The sequence below is a fragment of the Heloderma suspectum genome, chromosome 1, assembly GCF_057233095.1.
Source record: "Heloderma suspectum isolate Gila_16-S chromosome 1, 16-S_ref, whole genome shotgun sequence".
Taxonomy (NCBI): Eukaryota; Metazoa; Chordata; class Lepidosauria; order Squamata; family Helodermatidae; genus Heloderma; species Heloderma suspectum.
In genome coordinates, this window is record NC_139458.1 from 182,921,876 (window position 1) to 182,942,755 (window position 20,880).

Consider the following 20,880-nt stretch of genomic DNA (forward strand, 5'->3'; position numbering starts at 1 on the left):
AAAAGGACTCAGGATCCAACCCAGTATTTTTATCCTGTTTTGCAGGCTAAAATTGTTTCCCAAGGTGGCTCACAGTAATTAAAATTCAATACACTATGCTGCTGGCAGCTGCTGTATATAAATAAAGATAAGAAACTTGCCCTGCCCTCAGGCTTACAAATTAAAGACATGACACAGGAGGGGAATGGGAGAAAGTTAGAGGAGAGGGATCAATTTGGCACCACCAGAACAGAGGAGAGTTGTTAAAAGGCCTTTACATCTGGATGGATGGCCAGAATGAACTCCCCTTGCTGGTCCTCTTGCTGGGATGGAGGTGATGATTATAAGGTGTACCTGCCCTGAAGAACACTTAGGATGCAAAAAAGGACCCACTGGTCCAACTCACGGGAAGGAAGAAACACAAAGAGTGACAATAAAAGAATGTACTCAATGTAGTTGCTCTCAAGACAATGGTAGTCAGTCTAGTCTAAGGCTCAGAGCCTCAGGCCCTCAAGCCAAATCTGGCCCTCTGGGATTCCCCAGAGGGCCATGCCCCCTACCCCTGCCCCTCCCACCTTTCCTGAACCACCTATCATTTACACGTTTCCCAGCTTTGGGGCAGTTTTCCCCCACTCTAAAAGGTTGCCTGTCCTAAGGCTCAGTTAGTGCCAGTAAGAGCATTATTATATTGATATTGATATCCCGCCTTTTTCCCAATACTGGGACTCAAGGCAGCTTTACAGTGTTAAAACTTGTACAGTTAAAACCTATACATAGAGATATAAATATAAGTGTACAAAAGTTAAAAATATATTTAATTCATCCATATTATAATTGTAAAAATATCATAACATTAAAAGGCAACAAGAAAAATAGTATCCATCCGTCATATTTTCACAGGTTCAGACTAGTTATCCCCAAAGGCCTGCTGGAACAAAAACGTTTTTACATGCCTGCGAAAGCATATCAAGGAGGGTGCTACTCTCACCTCCCTGGGAAGGGAGTTCCAGAGCCTTGGGGCAGCCACTGAGAAGGCCCTCTCCTGTATTCCCACCAGGCGTGCCTGTGATGGTGGTGGGACAGGGAGAAGGGCTTCCCCTGAAGATCTCAGGGCACAAGTAGGCTCATAGGAGAGAATACAGTCTTTCAGATAACCTGGACCCGAGTTGTATAGGGCTTTATAGGTCATGACTCGTACTTTGAATTGTGCCCAGAAACAGACTGGGAGCCAGTGAAGCTGTTTTAACAGGGGTGTTGTATGCTCCCTGTAGCCAGCCCCAGTCAACAGTCTGGCAGCAGCTCTTTGAACCAGATGAAGTTTCTGAAAACTTTTCAGAGGCAGCCCCACATAGAGCGCGTTATAGTAATCCAAACGGGATGTAACTAAGGCATGTGTCACTGTGGCCAAGTCAGACATCTCAGGGAATGGGCACAGCTGGAGCACTAGCTTTAACTGTGCAAATGCACTCCTGGCCACCGCTGAAACCTGGGCATCCAGGCTCAGGGCTGAACCAGAAGTACGCCCAAGCTGCGAACCTGTGTCTTCAGGGGGAGTGTAACCCCATCTAGCACAAGCTGGATCCCTATTCCCTGATCTACCTTTGGACTGACCGGGAGCACCTCTGTCTTGTCTGGATTAAGCTCATCCAGTCCATTACTGCCAACAGACACCGGTTCAGCACCACAACAGCTTCCTTGGAATTAGATAGAAAGGAAAAGTAGAGCTGGGTGTCATCAGTGTACTGGTGACACTGAACCCCAAAGCTCCAGACAACCTTTCCCAGTGGTTTCATGTATAAGTTAGATAGCATGGGGGACAAAGCAGAACCCTGAGGGACTCCATAAGCCAATGGCCAGGGAGTTGAACAGGAGTCCCCCAGCACCACCTTCTGGGTCCACCCCTCCAGGAAGGAATGGGGCCGCTGTAAAACAGTGCCTCCAAGTCCCATCCCAATGAGGCGGCCCAGAAGGATACCATGGTTGATGGTATCGAAAACTGCTGAGAGGTCCAGCAGAACCAACAGGGACACACTCCCCCTGTCTAGTTCCTGGCGTAGGTCATCCACCAAGGCGACCAAAGCTGTTTCTGTCCTATAACCAGGTCTGAAGCCAGACTGAAATGGATCTAGATAATCTGTCTCATCCAGAAATCCCTGGAGTTGGGAGGCCACCATGCACTCTGACATCTTGCCCAGAAATGGAATATTGGAGACTGGTTGATAATTATCCAATATGGTGGGGCTTTTTTAACAAAGGTCTCACCACCACCTCCTTCAGGCAGGTTGGAACTCTGCCTTGACCAAGGGAGGCATTAACCACTCCCCTTACCCACTCAGCCAGTCCACCTTTGGCTGCTTTTATGAGCCAGGAAGGGCAAGGATCTAGAACACGCGTGGTGGCTCTCACCTCTCCCAGGATCCTGTCCACATCCTCAGGCTGTACAAATTGAAAAGTATCAAACAACACTGGACAAGCAGGGGCCAAAGTTACATCCGCTGGGTCTGTATCAACTATAGCGTCCAAGTCAGGGCAGATCCGAGTGATTTTGTCTGCAAAGTGCTGAGCAAATTGTTCACAGCAGGCTGTCGAGAGGTTTAAATTAGCCTCTTGTGGGCTGGTGTGTAAAAGACCCCTAACCACTCGAAAGAGCTCTGCTGGACAGCTCTTTGCAGACACAATAGTGGCAGAAACTTTTTTTTCTTTGCTGCCCATATTGCCACAGAGTAGGCCTTCAAATAGGCTCTAGCCCATGTTTGATCAGATTCATTCCGAGTTTTCTGCCAATGTTGCTCCAGTCGTCTTCTCACTCATTTTATCACCGCCAGTTCCCTAGAAAACCAGGGTGCTGGTGCAGCTCCACTTTGTGAGAGAGAATGCTCAGGAGCAATTGTGTCCACGGCCCTGGTCATTTCTCCATTCCAGAGAACAGCCAGGACTTCAACAGAATTGCCTGCCGAGGCAACAGGAAAATCCCCAAGAGCCGTCAGGAAACCATTCGGATCCATCAGCCTCCTGGGGTGGTCCATCTTAATCAGCCCTCCACCCCTGCAGAGGTTCAAGTGCCAGCAAGTCTAAACCCCACCAGGTAGTGATCTGTCCATGACAACGGAACTATAGAGAGTTCCTCCAGTGTCAGATCACTATCACCCCATCCAGCACAGAAAATGAGGCCCAGAGTGTGCCCAGCAGCATGGGTGGGGTCAGATACCCTCTGGGACAGACCCATGGTTGTCATGGTGGACATGAAGTCCTGAGCTGCTCCCTACAGGGCAGCCTCAGCATGGATGTTGAAATCCCCCAGCACAACGAGCTGAGAGGTTTCCAACACCAACCCTGAGACTACCCTGGCTAGCTCAGGAAGGGAGACTGTTGAGCAGCAGGGTGGATGGTGCACCAACAGAATCCCTATTCTGCCCCGGGCACCCACTTTCAAATACACACACTCCTCGGACCCAGCAGACTGTGGGATAGGGCACCTGGTCAGGGGAATTGAATCACGATAGACCACTGACACTCCACCTCCCTGCCCCCCAGGTCTTGCCTGCTGCTGGACAGAGGACCCAGGAGGGCAGAGCTGAGAGAAATTAACCCCCCCAGCTTCATCCAGCCAGGTCTCTGTAATACAGGCCAGGTCAGTGTGCTCATCCAAGATCAAGTCCTGGATAGCAGTCATTTTACCATTCACTGACCTGGCATTCAGTAGCAGCACTTTCAACTCGGGGGTTCTGTTGGCAGGGCCATCCAGGTTATTTGAGTTGGGAGACAGTTTAGGGACAGTCAGTACTCTATTGTTATACACTCTGCCTTTAGAGTGTGACTGTCTCCCCCGTCTTTAGAGTGTGACTGTCTCCCTCCCGCCTATTGTTATTTCCCTCTGCCCTGTAGAGCTGTAATGGCCGTTCCCTGGCTCCCAACACCTCCCCTCTTCTTTAAAAAACACATGTGTAGTACAGGCGATCCAGCAGGCCACACTGAGGCAAACAGTCCCCTTCCCTTCTTTCAAGCAGGGGGACAGGCCTTCGCCCTCGTGTTCCCCCGAAGTGGCTCCCCCAAAGGGGCAACCCCCTTTGGTGTTGCCCCCTTCGGCGGCGACACCCACCAGCGGTGGTCCTGCCCCCACCGGGGCCTGAGTTTTATGCCCCAGCTCCCACAGGTGTTGCAACTGGGAGTGGGGTGGTGCTTGGCTGGATCTGGATCTGCAAGGGGGCACAGTAGAAGTCCCCCAGGTGGAGACAGAGCTCCAGCAAGGCAGCAGCAGCAAGAACATCAGATCACACCTGCCTTGCAACATGGAAGGGCTTCCTCTCCTTGCAGCAACGATGGAAAGAGTGTTTAAGCTTCAATATGCTGAGATTTTTGGCCCATCCCTTTTGCCTTCGGTCCCGCCCATCACTGGAATGCTGCCCCCTAGAGCTACTCAGAAATGGAATTTGGCCTTGGGCTGAAAGAGGTTTTACACCCCTTGGTCTAAGGGCAAAAATATGTGCTCAGGATTGTTGTAACATCCTACCGCTAGAGCAGAGATGTATTAATTCTGAGCTTAACTGGCAAATCTAGCATTTGCCTCCTTGAAGGCAGCAGTCCTATAGACATTTACTTGGAAGTAAGTCCCGTCGAACTCAGTGGTACTCACTAGACATGTATAGGGTTGCACCGTAAGTTATTCTTCTCTGGCCTTAATGGAGGTTGATTTCTTATGTTGTAAGTGAGATGATATGGGAACGTTCTAACAAATACAGCATGGCTTTTACCAGCATAGTATTCCTATCACAAGAATTTCTGCATACAGTGCAATCTAGGATGAAAGCTGGCAGTCAGAGAAAGGACATTCTTTTATGACCCCTGTGCCTCAGGGAATCTTTGACAGCATAAGGCCAGATTTTTCTTTTTCAAATGGGACAATATGCTGACTGCGCAATACTCAGGCAGAAGCCATCTATTTATCTTTCACACAGTTTCAGTGCTTCTGAAATATGGGGTGGAAATGGTGCTAAGTCATCATGTTATCCCTATAGTGATCTCTGTGAAAACATACCAGTGATTAATAGATATCTATTGGCAAGAGTCATGCCTGTACATTATCCAGGATGGGGTGAATTCATCCAATCTCTTGTTGATTCACAACAAACATGCAAACAACCTTTGTTTGATAATTTCCAGAAATTTGGCTGGCAGAATTTCTGTGCTTATTGGGCAATGTGCAGCACAGGCAGGGAGTGAGATTTTATGATATAGTGTAAGTATCTGGCTTAAAAAATGTTTTTCATATCTAAATGAAACATCAAAAATAGAACACTGCAAACACTTAACCTTTAAAAAGTAGTTCCATCCTCTTCACTGATTACCAGCTTTATAAAAAGAAGAATGAAGAAATAGCGCTATGTTTTCTTGCAGTTATTTTCTAACAGTACATACCAGCATGGGCAGAAGGTAGATCGGGGAACTCCTGGTAGATCTCCAACTGATCTGCAGGAGATCAGTACATGTTTCCAATTCCCAGCGATTAAACAGTAATGACAAAAAGCCTATTTTTTCATCTTAAATTAGGCTGCTGAAATCAAGAAAGCGGGGGGGGGGATAAAAGTTGATTTGTGTATGAAATTATGTGGTTCTAAGCTCCAGTTCTGGGCACTAAAAACAAATTTCTGTGCTGAGCTTGTGCTCAGAACCAATTTGTTTTACAATATTAGGTCTGCCTTCTTGAGCCACTATTTTGCTCCTGACTTTGCTCGATAGGACTCAGAGATCTAGTGAAAAACAAAGTAGATCCCATAAAGCTGAAGTCTGTCGATCCCTAGTGTATAACTTCAGATAACAAATTTGAGAGGAAAATCCAAAATCCATAGTTGGGCAATACCTTTATTAGGAGCTACCAAATTTCAACAAAAATGTGCAAGCTTTCAAGTTCTCCAGTCCAGAACATCAGGCTAGGTGGTACAAAGTGCTGAACACCAGTGAAAAACTTTTCAAACATCCTAGGAGTCAGAGTTAGGAGCACCTTAGCCCTAGCTCTTCTTTCTTTAGTAGGTCATAACTTGGCACACTGACATTGGCAGTTGCAGAAAAGCAGAGATACAATATTTAATATTCAGAACAAGAAGATTTATGCCCCCCACTACCACCGTTTAGGCACAGAGAGTAGACTTGGACCTGGGAGACTAGAGTACAAATTCTGCTTCTGCCACAGAGTCATTGTGTGTCATTAGCCTTTCTCCCCTGCCCTGTCTTCTGTTACCAGGAGATATACCCTTCTGAATCTACTTTTCTGTATTCCGGGAATAAGCCATTCTGAAACACAAATGATTGCAGAAAATTTAGCCCCAGTGCTAGGGGGACCTTTCCCCTCTGCAGCCTTGGTTCTATTGTGCCAGAGGACAGCTGCTGTCAGTCTGGTAGAGCTGGCCCAGAAACTAGCATATTTTACCATGAAGCACAGGAGCATAGCATGCGTAACCTTAGGAACTTTAGTCTAGGTAGTGGAATGCCCTCATAAGGTACATGGGAGGAAGTAACAGAGATGAAGTCAGAGCTTGTCCAGAAAAAATAGGATTTATGGAGAAAGTAAAATAAATGGCAAATTTCGAGGTAAGTCTTGTCCCATGAGGGAGGGGGAAGGACAGAGAGATGCAGTAAGAAAGAGAGGAGGTGGCAGTGAGCCAGGGGAAGCAGCATGGTGATGTTTCAGCATGGGTGGGGAGAAGAGGGGGTTTAAGTAGTGGAAGCTGTAAAGCTGGCAAGATAAATAAATAGGGAGCAAGTTATACTTTTCTTTCTTTATGATCTGAAAGACAGAAGGTCGAGGTCCATCAGTGCCAAAGTGAATCCAAAAGGGAGGCAGGTGTTCCTTGGTCACAGCCAGGTTTTACTGGGCAAGAAACATTGGATGAAGGAAGTGTGTGAGCAAAGAGGGGCACCCTGAGCAGGAGTTCCAGGAGCCAGTCAGGCTGAGTTTATCCCAGCAAGACTACTCTCCTCATGAGATCTGGAATCCCTCTGAGTTTAGGGGACCAAGACCACTTATAGGCTTAGGGTGCAATCCTGTGCATGTTTAGACAGAAAAAAGTCCTACAACTCCCCCCCCCGCCATTTCCCCCCATATTGACAAATGGAAAACAATCCTCATGTTCAGATGGTGTCCATACTAGTAGTAGCATTCACATGCCAATACCCTTTCATATTCCCCAACACAATCACTCTTTCCCCTATGACCTCCTATTCAATTTCTACTATTATCCTTTTCCTTTCTTCTCCTTTTGTTTCTTCCTTAGCTCGAAGTTTTTCCCAACTTCCTTTCTCCTTCCTCTCTTCCCTTTCTTCTCTTTCCACCATTTATTTTCTCTCTCTTCTTTACTACTCAGCAACATATGCCACTCTAGAAGGGAAACTTTTTTCAGTCCGCATCCAGGGTTGCTTTGCACTGTCCATCTTGCATTTGGAAGATGGATCCCATTCAATGCCTAGCAGAGGGTGCAGATATAGTTCCTGCAATCCATGGAGGAAGGAGTGATTAATCTGAGAGTCATGCAGTAGGACCTTAAAGGGCAGGAGAGGGTGAAAGGGTAAAGAGAGGCCAATCTAATGAGTTATTGGGTCTAATGATTGTAAGACAGTAGTGCAAATCAACATATAGATCCTCCTCTTTTGAAAGTATTAGTGGAGGTAGGAGGGAGGGTCATGTGCATGCCACCAACAGGCACAGGTCATCTGAAGTGTTGTGTTTTTTTTAGTCTCCCAGTGCCAGATCAGTTTATACGGTTACCCTTGGTAGCCAGGCTACTGAAATTTTACAGCAATGGACTGCTGAGAAAAAAAAAAGACACGCAAACGGGTTACATGTATAATTAGGGATGTAGTTTTCTACATAGTTTCCTGGGACTATGGCACATTGTACTATGTGGAACTTGCTTCTAAGGAACCACAGGTAGGATTAGGTTGCATGCCAGCATGGCTGACATAAATATACATGGTATTCCTATACAGCAGTTACAGAACAAGACTTTAATGCTCTTAACAAACTCACCCCACCCCAAGAGTATTTTTCATTGCAATATAAAAAACTCCAAGGGCATCATAACTTCTGTGATTGTAATAAAATCTTGTGCTTCTGCCAACTGTTCTTTTTGTAATAAGCTGGTCCCTGGTGATATGAGGCAAAGCCATGGCTCTGTAATCAAGGGCAGGCCAGGAATGTTACACTGTATAACAGGAAAAAAGAATATATGGAAATATTCTTTGTGATATAAAGGTAGCGATCTCTAGTATTGTACCATAGGAATTGGGCACAAAATATATTTCCACTCAGTAGACCAAAATTCCCCTGGTGGTAGGACAGGTTTGCCTTTCTAATCTTTGATCTCTCTAGCAAATTAATAAGTAAATGATCACACATTCTCATCTGCTTGAAATTCTGGTCTTAATTGGGAGAAGGGGTGCAATCAACATAATATAAACCAGAAATTGTGACAATGGATTTGAGGGACTAAAATGTGAGAATCCCAGGGTATGGAGTGACGTGGGGAAGGTGATATTTAAAGCCAGATCCTAATGATTGGCTTCTACTTTTGGCTCTGGAGCATCAATGCCATCACTGCAGCTAAAGCCAAATCTGGCTCATTCAGTTGGCCATGCGATCTTATGTCATCAGTTCAAGCCCAGTAAAAGGCCCAGATAATGTTACACTGTGGGCAAGACAGGAAGTGATTGTGTAGGATTACTGTGGCAATACTATATTTAACAAGTACAAATTTAACTGGTTCCTCCACCCCCAACCCAACCGCAACCCATTTTAAAAAGCAGTACTTTGCTGAAAAGCCAGCTTCCCGGATTTGTGGCCTAGCAAAAATCTGTAGAGCCTGCCATATTCCCGCTACTTTGTCCCTCCCCGTCAGCCAGGTTTATAGGCAGGCAGAAATACCAGAATGTTGTTTGAACTCCTGGTGGGCTCATCCATGGCTGGTGAATGAAGTTCAGCTTGGTGAGTAAGAAATTGTTCGTGCCTGTTTTATTATGTTTTAATCTCAAGGAAGAAAGAACTCGAAGAGCAAAGAACTCCGTCTGAGCACGGCTGCAGGCAGAGTTATCGTTAATGTTAGTCCCCTGCCACCATACCAATGATAATATCCACACAAACATCAAGTAGGTGGCCATGTGTCCTACTTTACAGAGGACAGTCCTCTGTCTGAAGGGCTGTCAGAGGCCAGTCCTCTAGCTAAAGGTGTTCCCTATTTGAAAAGTTGTCCAGTTCAAGTCGACTTTAAAAATGAAGACCCATAACAAGGCAGAGCCTTGAAGGGTCCTTGAGGTTGCCCATCAAGAGTCACCATCTGGACAGCAGACTGAGCAGGCATACTGGTCAGTCTTCCCCAATATGGTGAGATCTATTACATTTTTTTCTATTTAAATTATGGCAATTATTACTAAATTTGCATCTATACATATAAATGAGTATATGCAAATTTGTATCCCCTTGTGTCCTCTGTTTTACTGATGCATTTCCTCTTTTGGGGGCAATGTGTAAGTGGCCACCCTAAGATCAAGGCTGCAGTCCTATGAACACTTACCATGGGGCAAATCCCACTGAACTCAGGGAAACTTACTTTTGAGCAAACGTGTAATTTGTATTAATATATTAAAACTTTGTCCACTTAAGTCTTTTTCTCTCCCTCTCTCAAGCCATCTGGGATTTGTTCCCTCAGCTTGTTCGACCATAGCTTCTGAACATTTGTTTACATTTTACAAGGGCTTGATACTCTGCTGGATAGCACCTCGAGGTGCCGTCTCATTTTCCTATGAGAACAAGAATGTCTCAGTTTAGCCACATAAAACTGCCCTTTCTCCCTTCAGCCAGCTTAGGTCTTAAAGGTTTTCAGCGTTATGAATTCCCAATTAATCCCTTTTTAAAAAATGAAATTCAAGTCATCCAAAGCAACGTGTATGACAGGAGGAAGCAAAACTTGGCCAGCTGCTTCAAACGTTTTAAAAGCAGATTTTTTTTTTATTGAATTGTGGGCCAATTAGCCTGTCAATTTTCCTTTAGATAAAAAATGATAAACTCAATAAACAACTGCTTAATGTTATCTAATACTGTTCTGGATTGTCTAAGGTTTTCATTACCCACTGAAACAAATATTCCAGGCAGGGCATAGAGGTGGAAACGTAGAAGTCCCTTCCCACAGAAAAGCAAAAAATGTGATGCAAGAGGTTTTAGAAATTAGAGGTTTTAGAAATTAAATAGAAATTAGAATGTGGGAAGGGGTCATAGAATAGTAGGGTTGGAAGGGGGCTGCAAGGCCATCCAGTCCAACCCCCTGCTCAGTGCAGGAATCCAAGTCAGAGCATCTCTGACAGATGGCTGTCCAGCCTCGTCTTGAACACCTCCAGTGTGGGAGAGCCCACCACCTCCCTAGGTAATTGGTTCCATTGTTGTATTGCTCTAACAGTCAGGAATTTTCCCCTGATGTTCAGCCGGAATCTGCCTTGTAACTTGAGCCCATTTATTTATTTATTTATTGCATTTATATCCCACCTTTTTTCCTCTTGCAAGGAACCCAAGGCGGCTTACATTATCATCCTCCTCTCCATTTTATCCTCACAACAACAACCCTGTGAGGTAGGTTGGGCTGAGAGTGTGTGACTGGCCCAAAGTCACCCAGTGAGCTTCCATGGCCGAGTGGGGACTAGAACCCGGATCTCCCGGCTCCCAGTCCAACACTCTCGCCACTACACCACACTGGCTGTCTGGGATGATTCTGAGAAGAGATCCTGGCCTTCCTCTCTGTGACAACCTTTCAAGTACTTGAAGAGCGCTATCCTATCTCCCCTCAGTCTTCTCTTCTCAAGGCTAAACATGTCCAGTTCTTTCAGTCTCTCTTCATAGGGCTTTGTTTCCAGTCCCCTGATTATCCCTGTTGCCCTCCTCTGAACCCTCTCCAGCTTGTTTGCATCCTTCTTAAAGTGCGGTGCCCAGAACTGGACACAGTACTCCAAATGAGGCCTAACCAGTGCTGAGTAGAGAGGGACTAGTACTTCCTGGGATTTGGAAGCTATGCTTCTATTAATGCAGCCCAAAATAGCATTTGCCTTGTTTGCAGCCACATCACATTGTTGGCTCATATTCAGCTTGTGATCGACAATTCCAAGATCCTTCTCGCTCGTAGTGTTGTTGAGCCACGTATTCCTCATCTTGTAACTGTGCATTTGGTTTCTTTTTCCTAGGTTCAGAACTTGCCATTTATCCCTATTAAATGTCATTCTGTTGTTTTCTGCCCAGCGCTCCAGTCTATCAAGATCCCTTTGAATTTTGTTTCCATCTTCCAAAGTATTAGCTATGCTGCCCAATTTTGTGTCATCTGAAAATCTGATCAGCATTTCCTGCACCTCCTCCTCCAAGTCATTCATAAACATGTTGAAGAGCACTGGGCCCAGGACTGAGCCCTGCGGTACCCCACTCGTTACTGCTCCCCAGTTTGAGAAGATCCCATTGATAAGCACTCTTTGAGTCCGATTCTGTAGCCAACTGTGGATCCACCTGATAGTTGTTTCATCTAGCCCACTTTGAGCTAGTTTGCTCAAAGTGGGTGATGCTCAAATTCTTGCAAGCAGAATCAAGGCAGATGCAGACTGTTCCGGGTGCCTCCAAATGTGTTGCACTACAATTCCCAGCATTCCCCATCCAGCAGTCTGGACGGCACCGTGTTGGGAAAGGCTGCATTACACAGACAATAGCAACTTCAATCCACACTGGACCCTCATGTGCTCTGCCCCATCCACAGAACAAAATGAAGGCAATGACAGGATGGGCCATGTGGTATATATGATAGAAGTAGTCATGCTTTCTGAACGAACTATGGAGCTCTTGCTCAGTGTCCCTTTATTTTAATGGATAGTCCTCGTTTTGAAGGATTAAAAAGTTAGAACATCACATCTCCATAAAACAGATGCTACTTCAGAAAATAAATTTCAGCTGTACAGAAAAGACACACCACAGCTCCATATTTTTGAAATATTGATTAACCTAGTTGCTCTTGAGAGACTGAAAAGAGGTGTGAGAACATGGCAGAATTATTTGGGTATCCAGCAGGGAGCCATTTTAATAAAGATCACACCAAAGAAAGCATGTTCAACCTGCACAGAGCTTTGCTGTTCGTGTGTCACTGGCCAGATCATACAAACCGTGACTGAATTCTGCTTGCTTTTTTTTTAACACCTTAAAATGCAGGAGTGATTACATCTATTTCCATATACTTCATTGCATTGTTGTCAAGTTTGCCAATGATTATTCAAAATGCACTTTCCTGTGAGTAAGAGCCACTGATTTCTAGGAGACTTACAAATGAGTCACTATCTCTCATACTAGGTTGGGCAACATTAAAAGAGTATGTTAGCTTAATGCAGAATTACTCCTCAGCACACCACATAAGACCAAGCCTCACTTACACATATTTAATAAAGCAGAGTTAGCCGTGTTGACCAAGAGCAAAATCTCTAAATTCATATTATTGTAATACCTTTATTAGGCCAACCAAAAGATCACAAAAAATATGCAAGCTTTAAAGATCTCCAGATTTCTTCATCAGGCAAGAACCCGCCGCCCTTGCTTTTTGTAACATCTTTCCTGATGAAGAGATTTGGAGATCTCAAAAGCCTGAACATTTTTGTGATCTTTTTGTAATAAAGATATTACACTAATATGGATTTTGGAGTTTTTTACACATATCTATTTAAAATAATACATTTCACCTCTCCTTCCCCTAATCCTATGCAAATGTTTGTGCCTTACTTCCTTGTTTATTTCCTAGAACAGCTTTCCCAATAGTATCCAAAATGCGAGGGCACAATCCAATGAGGTTTTAACAGGAGAAGGGAATTCATGAAGTGGCTGGATGGCTCTCCTGGGTGAGAGTCAGAGGAGTTTGAAGAAAATGTTGCTTAGCTGCGTTGGAGACAGAGGAGTGCTAGTGAGGCTCCTGTTGTTAATTCTATGGGTGCGTGAGAGTTAAGATCAGAACCTGCTTCACAGCTAATACTCTACCTCAGTGTGTCCTGTTAACCTGGCACTTTATAACTTACTTATCATTTTATTTATAGGACTAATCAGTTATAATAGTTTATTTTTTATCTGACTGCACTTTAATTGTATTGTATTTTAACCTGGACTGCACTTCAGCTTGATTGCTCTCCAGGGCGGCCTCCTGGTTGCTTGATGTGGCTCAGCAATGGGAGTGAAGGAGGGACACCCCAATTACAACAGTCATGAGCTGAGAAAGGTATGGCTCTGGGGGTTCATTTGACTAGCCAGTTGAAAGAAAGAGTGGAAAGACACTGAAGAGCTTTGCCCTCTTCTGGCTTTCTGGCCAACCAGTGAGCTTGGGTTGCCCTATTAATCTGCCCCCTGACCTAGGGGTGCTGCTTATTAATGCCAGGTTGGTCTATAATAAGTCAGCTATCAACCACAGTGTAATCATAGATGAGGGCCCCAACCTGTTGCACATCACCAAGATCTGAGTGGATGAGCTAGGAGGAGTTGATCTCTCCCAGCTTTGTCCATGTAGGCATGTAGTGCAACACCAACATAGGCTGAGGAGTCGAGGTTGACTATCATCTGTAAGAAATCCATCTCCCCCACTCAGCCAATGGATCTGAGTGTTTATCTGGTGTTGATTGTGGTTTTGGAAAACCGCAGGACAATTGTTCATGCTAGAACTGCATTAAAGGGACCAGGTCAGGATTTCATGGCGTGAGCCATTTCATTTCGACCAAGCATAAGCGTGAAGGGGGGGGGGGGCTGTGACCCTGTTGTCATGGTCAGCTCCAAGTCTGGTGTACTTTCCCCCAATTAGAGGGACATGCCAAGGGAATGGGAGGGCGATGGATCTGATGGATCCAAAGCTTCCTTCAATCTGCCCTGGGAACACACCCAATTTGCTGTTACTGCCATAGCACCATCAGAGTAGTAAGGGCAGTGGAGCTTGCCACATGGAGGATTGCTAGGGTGGGCCTCCTCCTTGCTTATCCGCTTTGTTCTATCTCCCTTGTTCTCTCTTTAGATTTCAACGCTACAGTCCTAAACACACTTACTTACTTTTGAGTAAACACACATAGGATTGTGCTGCAAGCCCTATCAACATAGCCCATATTACTTTGGTGCTCTATTCTGTACAGTACCTAGCACACTGTTGGCTCTACAGTCAGTGTAGTGCAATGATTAGTGTTGGAGTGGGACTGAGAAACCGTGGCTCGAATCCTCACTCAGCTATAAAACTTACTGGGTGACTTTGGCCAATCATTGGCCCAGTTTGCCTGTACTGATAAGCCAGAGTTCCAGGGGAACCCTGCCTTACCATTTATGAGCAACGTGCCCATGCATGCAGCCTGACTGCTACAGCTGCAAGTGGGAGCAGCTAAACAAACCATGAACCTTCCACCTGTGGTTTGTTTAGTGTTACCTGTGAACCAGGAGCTCTGGCTTGTCTCTCCCCCGACACATCAGAGTCATAAGCCACACTTTGTTGTTGGCTTATGGCTCTGGCTTGTTGGGGAAGAGATAAACCAGAGTTCCCGGTTTACACATGGTTTGTTTACGCAACAGTAAACAAATCATGTATGGAAAGTCCGTGGTTTGTTCAGCAGGAGCAATTGGATGGTGTTGATGAGCACGTGGTTTGTAAATGATAACTTAGGGTTCCGGGAAACCTGATCTTATCATAATGTGCAAACTGGGCTGCTCTGTCTTGACCTAACCTACCTCACAGGGTTGTTGTGAGAATAAAATCATGCATGCCACCCTGAGTTCCTTGGAGGAAAAGTGAGATATAAATGCAATAAATAACAGCAGCAACAACAACAAATATTAATTAATAGCAATAGAGCTTGACCAAGTAGAGGTCTCTGAGAACCAAGCTGAAAATGCATTCAAAATATTAGCTGATGTCACTAATCATAGTACTGGTAAGGAGGGCAGTAGACCCATCTGCTTCATTCACAGGTGGTTATCATAGGAGGTGCCAGAAATCTCCTGCCCAGTAATCTTTACTAGGGACATTATTTGAAGACACCTGGCTAAAAGATTATACGGCAAAGAATCACTGCTATAAGCAAAGATGATAGAACGAGAAGAGATATAGGATAGTAACAAAACATTAAACAAATGAGGCCAGTTGGAAACCAGTTTCAGACCATAGTTCCTTGCTTCCCATCGCTCTGCTGCGGTCCGCAGAAGCCCTGTCTTTGCCACAGATGGATCAAACACTGCAAGTCCAGGGCAGGTGAAGAAAGCTAAGAAACATGCCCTCCATGTCTGGTGTTTATCCATGAAGGAGTTCAGTTAATTCTACTCCAAGCAGAATTAACTCCCACAGCAGCTGGGACTGCGCAGCTGCCGGGAACTGTCACTAACAGCTTGACTCCCAAGGGAGAATTTTCACAGAGTATCCATGAAAATGTCAGTTGCCCCAGAGTGGGATAACAGTGTGCTCTCCATATGTTTATGGAGTTCCTAACTTAAAAACAAATGCCTCGCATGAGATGTGTAGGCTTCTAGCCTACAGAAACTTACAAAGCACCCCTTCCTACAGAAAAAATTATTCTTGTAATATTAAAAACTAATTTCTCACACATTAAAATTAATTTCTCCATGGTAGATAAGTCCAGATAAAAATCACCAAAATATATTGGTTATGTTCCACCCAAAACAGATAATGGAAGGGCAGCATATTTTTCCTGCCTTTGGATTTGGAACTATTACCAGCATCACACTTTTTTATTATTTCAAAAAAAGAAAAAGAAGTCAAACTATTTCAACTTTCCTGATGCTTGCTGTCTATTTTAATGTTCGTACATGTTCCATCTGAACTGGCAATGGAGCACCAAGACTTTAAAATTGCAAACCTATCTAAGAGCTAAAATTAAGCTAAGACACAGGACTAAAATACAGGCCCTGTGCTAGCTCCTCTTCTCCTGCCCACTTCATAACTGTTCTTAGTGGGTCATAAGATGCTCACTTCCAGATCTGGCAAGTTTTCATGCAAAGGGAGTTCCATAGATGCAGAGCGGCCACAAGGACCTTATCATCATGTCCAAATAATTAATATACGGTCACACATGCCTATTTTCACTCTCCCCCATACTGATTGAAAGAGTTTAATGCTAAGATGCTAGAAACAGGCACCCTCATCCTACAGAGGGGCACAGCTGCATCAGTGCACAGAGTGACTTCTATCAACACAGCGATAACTTGCAAACCCGCCCTGCTTGTGGCCTGTCAGGGTTGTTTTATACATTACAGAGTGACAAACCTGGGTTTGCCACTGTGAGTACACTGAACAGACAGCTGCAAGCCAACCCAGCTCTCAGACAAATGAACCTGCACAACATACACATTTTCAAATACTTGTTTATATTTTTAGGTGAGTTATACTAAAAATGTAGTGCATGAAGCAGCCCTCACCCATTAATGGCTCTGTTATTTTTCTTATATCTCTGTGTGTGCATTCGTGTGTGTATATGAACCTACGTATGTACAGGTTTACATACCTACATACAGTCAGGGCCAGAAATATTGGAGCAAAGATAACTGTTTTGGCAGTTGGCCTCTGCACACCACCACATTGAAGTTGAAAGGAAACACACCCAGATGGGAGCGAAGTCAGGACTTTCAGCTGTAATTCAAGGGGTTTGACAAAAGTGGGGCACTAACCATTCAGGAAGGGCAGCCAGTGGCATACACACACACCCATCGTTGGTGGCTCATAAGTAATGGAACGAATGGCTGACAAGCAGCTGCATGGCCAGGTGTGGCCTGTTTCCTGGGTACCCCATGACCAATCAAGCAGAGAAAAGGCCTGGAGGTGGTTCTGAGTGTTACATTTGCATTAGGTAGCTGTTCACTGGAACTCCCAACATGAGGTCCAAAGAGGTGTCCATGCGAGTGAAGGAGGCCATCATTAGGCTGAGGAAACAACATAAACCCATCAGAGAGATAGCAAAAACACTGGGAGTGGCCAGCACATCAGTTTGGAACATCCTGAAAAAGAAGGAATTACCTGACAGGCTCAGCAACAGCAAAAGGCCTGGAAGACCATGGAAGACGACTAAAGTGGATGACCGCAGAATGCTGCTCATGGTGAAGAGGAACCCTTTCACAACATCTAGCCAGGTCAAGAACGCTCTTGAGGAGGTAGGCATGTCATTGTCAACATCTACAGTCAAGAGAAGGCTTTATGAATGTAAATACAGAGGCTTCACAACAAGGTGCAAACCACTGGTAACACTCAAGAACAGACAGGCCAGATTAGCCAGCAAACACCTAAAAAAGCCTGCCCAGTTCTGGAATAAGATTCTTTGGACTGATGAAACCAAGACTAACTTGTGCCAGAATGATGGGAAGAGAAAAGTATAGAGAAGGAAAGAACAGCTCATGATCCAAAGCATACCATATCATCTGTCAAACATGGTGGAGGCAGCGTTATGGCATGGGCGTGTATGGCTGCCAATGGAACCAGTTCACTGGTGTTTATTGATGACCTGACTGCTGATCAAAGCAGCAGGATGAATTCTGAAGTGTATAGGGCTATACTTTCTGCTCAGATTCAGCCGAATGCTGCCAAACTGATAGGACGCCACTTCATATTGCAGATGGATAATCACCTAAAACATACAGCAAAAGCTACCCAAGAGCTTCTCAAGGCAAAGAATTGGGATGTTCTTCAATGGCCAAGTCAGTCACCTGATCTCAACCCAATAGAGCATGCTTTCACTTACTGAAGACAAGACTGAAGGCAGAAAGACCCACAAACAAGCAGCAGCTGAAGGCAGCTGCAGTGAAGGCCTGGCAAAGCATCTCAAGGGAGGAACTCAGCATTTGGTCATGTCCATGGGTTCCAGACGTCAGGCAGTCATTGACTGCAAAGGATTTCCATCCAGGTATTAAAGGTGATCCTTAAGTTTGAAATGATGTTGGTTTGTTTCATTACTTATGAGCCACCAATGATGGGTGTGTGTGTATGCCACTGGCTGTACTTCCTGAATGGTTAGTGCCCCACTTTTGTCAAACCCCTTGAATTATAGCTGAAAGTCCTGACATCGCTCCCATCTGGGTGTGTTTCCTTTCAACTTCAGTGTGGTGGTGTGCCACATTGAAGTTGAGGCCAACTGCTGAAACAGTTATCCTTGTTCCAGTATTTCTGGCCCTGACTGTATGTATATATACATACATATACATGCATACATGCCCACACACACAGATTTGTAAGCTGCCTTGGGGGCTCTTTCAAATTCATGTTAAATTATGATGTATTAGGTGCAAAAGGGTATGACCAACCTAATTGGCTCTGTGGTGGCTGAAAAGTCCATTAGCATGATACACAGGAGAGTTCTTTCCAATCCTGCCCCACATCCACCACCATTTTTAGCTTTATTTCACCTTTTCTGTATTGTAGAGTGCCTTTGCGTGGCATCAGTACACCAGATATCAGTACCATTGGCCCAATGCAGCAGGGCTTTTCTTACATGCTTCACATGGCCCAGGTTTTTACTATTATAGTTGTCCTCGCACTACGGGCTCCATCACACGGGTGGAGAATTCTACATCAATACCAGTGCTTTGGCTCATTCTCTTTTGACGGCTGTCCTCGTCACGTTATTTTTTGTTTCCTTCCTTTTCACAGGGGTGGTGATGCCGCTCAGAGACATCACCACCTTTCTGCAAAGAACTGTTACATGTGCTAGGGGTGTCCCGACAATTCCTCCATGGTTCCTGCCCCTTTCCCTCCCCTCGCACATTACTAGTGGCTGGGCTATATGACTGACATGCAGATCCCCCATCCCACCCACATCCCCCTTTTACTCTGCCATTTACTTGACCGCCAGGAAGGCATGGCATGGGGGCGTCCCGGCAGGCTGGGATACCACCATGCTGGGCCCATTTCCCCCGCTACGAAGGAACATGCATCTGGGTGTGCTAGTGAAATGCTACTCTGCTGCTCTGCCACCTTATTTGGAGGGCTGCAGGCTGAAAATGGAGAGGATCTGAAATGGCGCAGGTGCAGCAAAGTGACACACCCCACAGCCCGTTGTTACCACCTTTGCCATCATGAGTGCACCCCCAACACCCCAAAGCAACCACCCACAGCTGCCAACACACAGTGGTTGATTTGCGCGATGGGAGAAATACATGGGCAGGCCATGGTGCTCCTGTTGCATTGGCTGGAAAAATACCACATTTTTTTCATTTGAGGATAACACAGGATAGGTGGGGGAAATGATGGGATAATGTCTGGAGGGTGATGACATTCTGTACTGGACCTGCAAACTTCCGTGAGTGGCCAATCATGAATGTGCAATAAACTGCAGGTGTAGAGACACCCTCCATCTCATACATGATCCAACATTGTGAATGGCCCATACACATTTAACTGGCCCAGTTTCACCACAGCTTTCACAGCTACAGGGACCCAATCCTTTTCCAGTTGCTGCATCTGCGTTTATTCCAGGAAAACACAACCCTTTCAGTGTGCATTCACTATTCATAACTGACAACACAGCATGTTTATTTTGATCTGAAAACTCTCACACATGGTTTGTACCTGAAATGTAACAAAGTAAAGCATGAATAAGGACAGGTAGGTCCTTATGTGGCAGACAGAAGAAAGTGCTTCGTCACACATACTTTGATTTAATTATCATGGCGAATAATCATAATTCAGATTGTAGTCCTAAATATGCTTACTAGGGAGTTAGCTTCATCAAACGGCATGGGTCTTGCTTCTGTGTAAACATGTATCTGGTTGTGCTGATAGAATTCACTACCATAAGATGCAGTGAAAGATGAGACAAATTCATGGAGGAACGGTCCATTGATGGTTATTAGTCATGATCATTAAACCTCCCTGTTCAGAGGCAGTATACCTGAGTACAAGATGCTGGAAGCAAATAGAGGAAACCTATTGCCGTCTTTCTCAGAGGCAACTGAGAACTGACTGGAAACAGAATACTGTATGGACCATAGTCTGATCTAGCAAAGCAGTCCTTAAGTATCACCCCTTATTCCCAATTCAGCAGCTCATAGGACCAGTCTGTAGGCAATGACTCTGGGGGAAATGTGAAATGGATTTATTCTCAGGGCCAAAACAGATATTACTTCAAATTTGAGTGCAGCAGCCACATCTTTTCTCCATTTTACTCTGGAGTAGGCACACAGGGCCCAATCCAGATCTGAAAAGCCCCCTGTCCCCCACAGCTAGGATCCTGATCAGGCCCCTGCACTTACTCTTGAGTAAAAACAGGGGGGCAACCATAGCTGCCAGACACAAATTTAAAGTAATGTCTGTTTTGGCCCTTAGAGTGGTATCAAGAGTCTTCTGTTGTTGTTTGCTTTCCTTCCTGCTGGTCATCCTAAGTGTTGCTACAAGACCAGATAGATGGGTTTAAATGGTAGCTGGTTGATTTTATGTTGTTTGGGCAAAATCCCTTCAGGTCAGTGGGTTTAGCAAAACCTATCTCCTGCTTCCAGTCCTCAAGGCTCATCTTGGCCACCTGTACTAGTTTCTACAGCCTAGAATAGCTGGACCAGCTGCCATGATTGCTAAAAGCAGAAGAAATGAGATCCATGTTACCAAAGATGTTCTGGTGCCATCCCCCTCTATCTCCTATTCACGCAGAAGACATGGACTCCCACTGTACCTCCAAGTCATACCTCACCCCATCCCATATAGCATAGCATTAGTGCATTCCCCCCACCCCCCAGCAAAAGGCATCTTCATACTCACAACACTACAGGAAGATTTTCACATCCCTCCTCCTTTTGGGGGCTGCATATTGAACGCCCCCCCCCCCCCCGGCCACCCCTGCGGTACAGATTCTTTTTCAGTTTCTCAACTGCTGGTAGCTTCTATTATAGTACGTGGA

General features: G+C 45.2%; 1 protein-coding gene across 1 annotated transcript in view; it reads left to right on the forward strand.

The window, feature by feature from the left end:
* Positions 1–8,929: 8,929 nt before the first annotated feature.
* The window catches only part of LOC146358471 (sodium channel protein type 2 subunit alpha-like), a 124,857-nt gene continuing 112,906 nt past the window's right edge, over positions 8,930–20,880 (forward strand). The window contains 1 exon segment of the mRNA XM_084811886.1: positions 8,930–8,953. The gene's annotated coding sequence lies outside the window, so the exon portion shown is untranslated.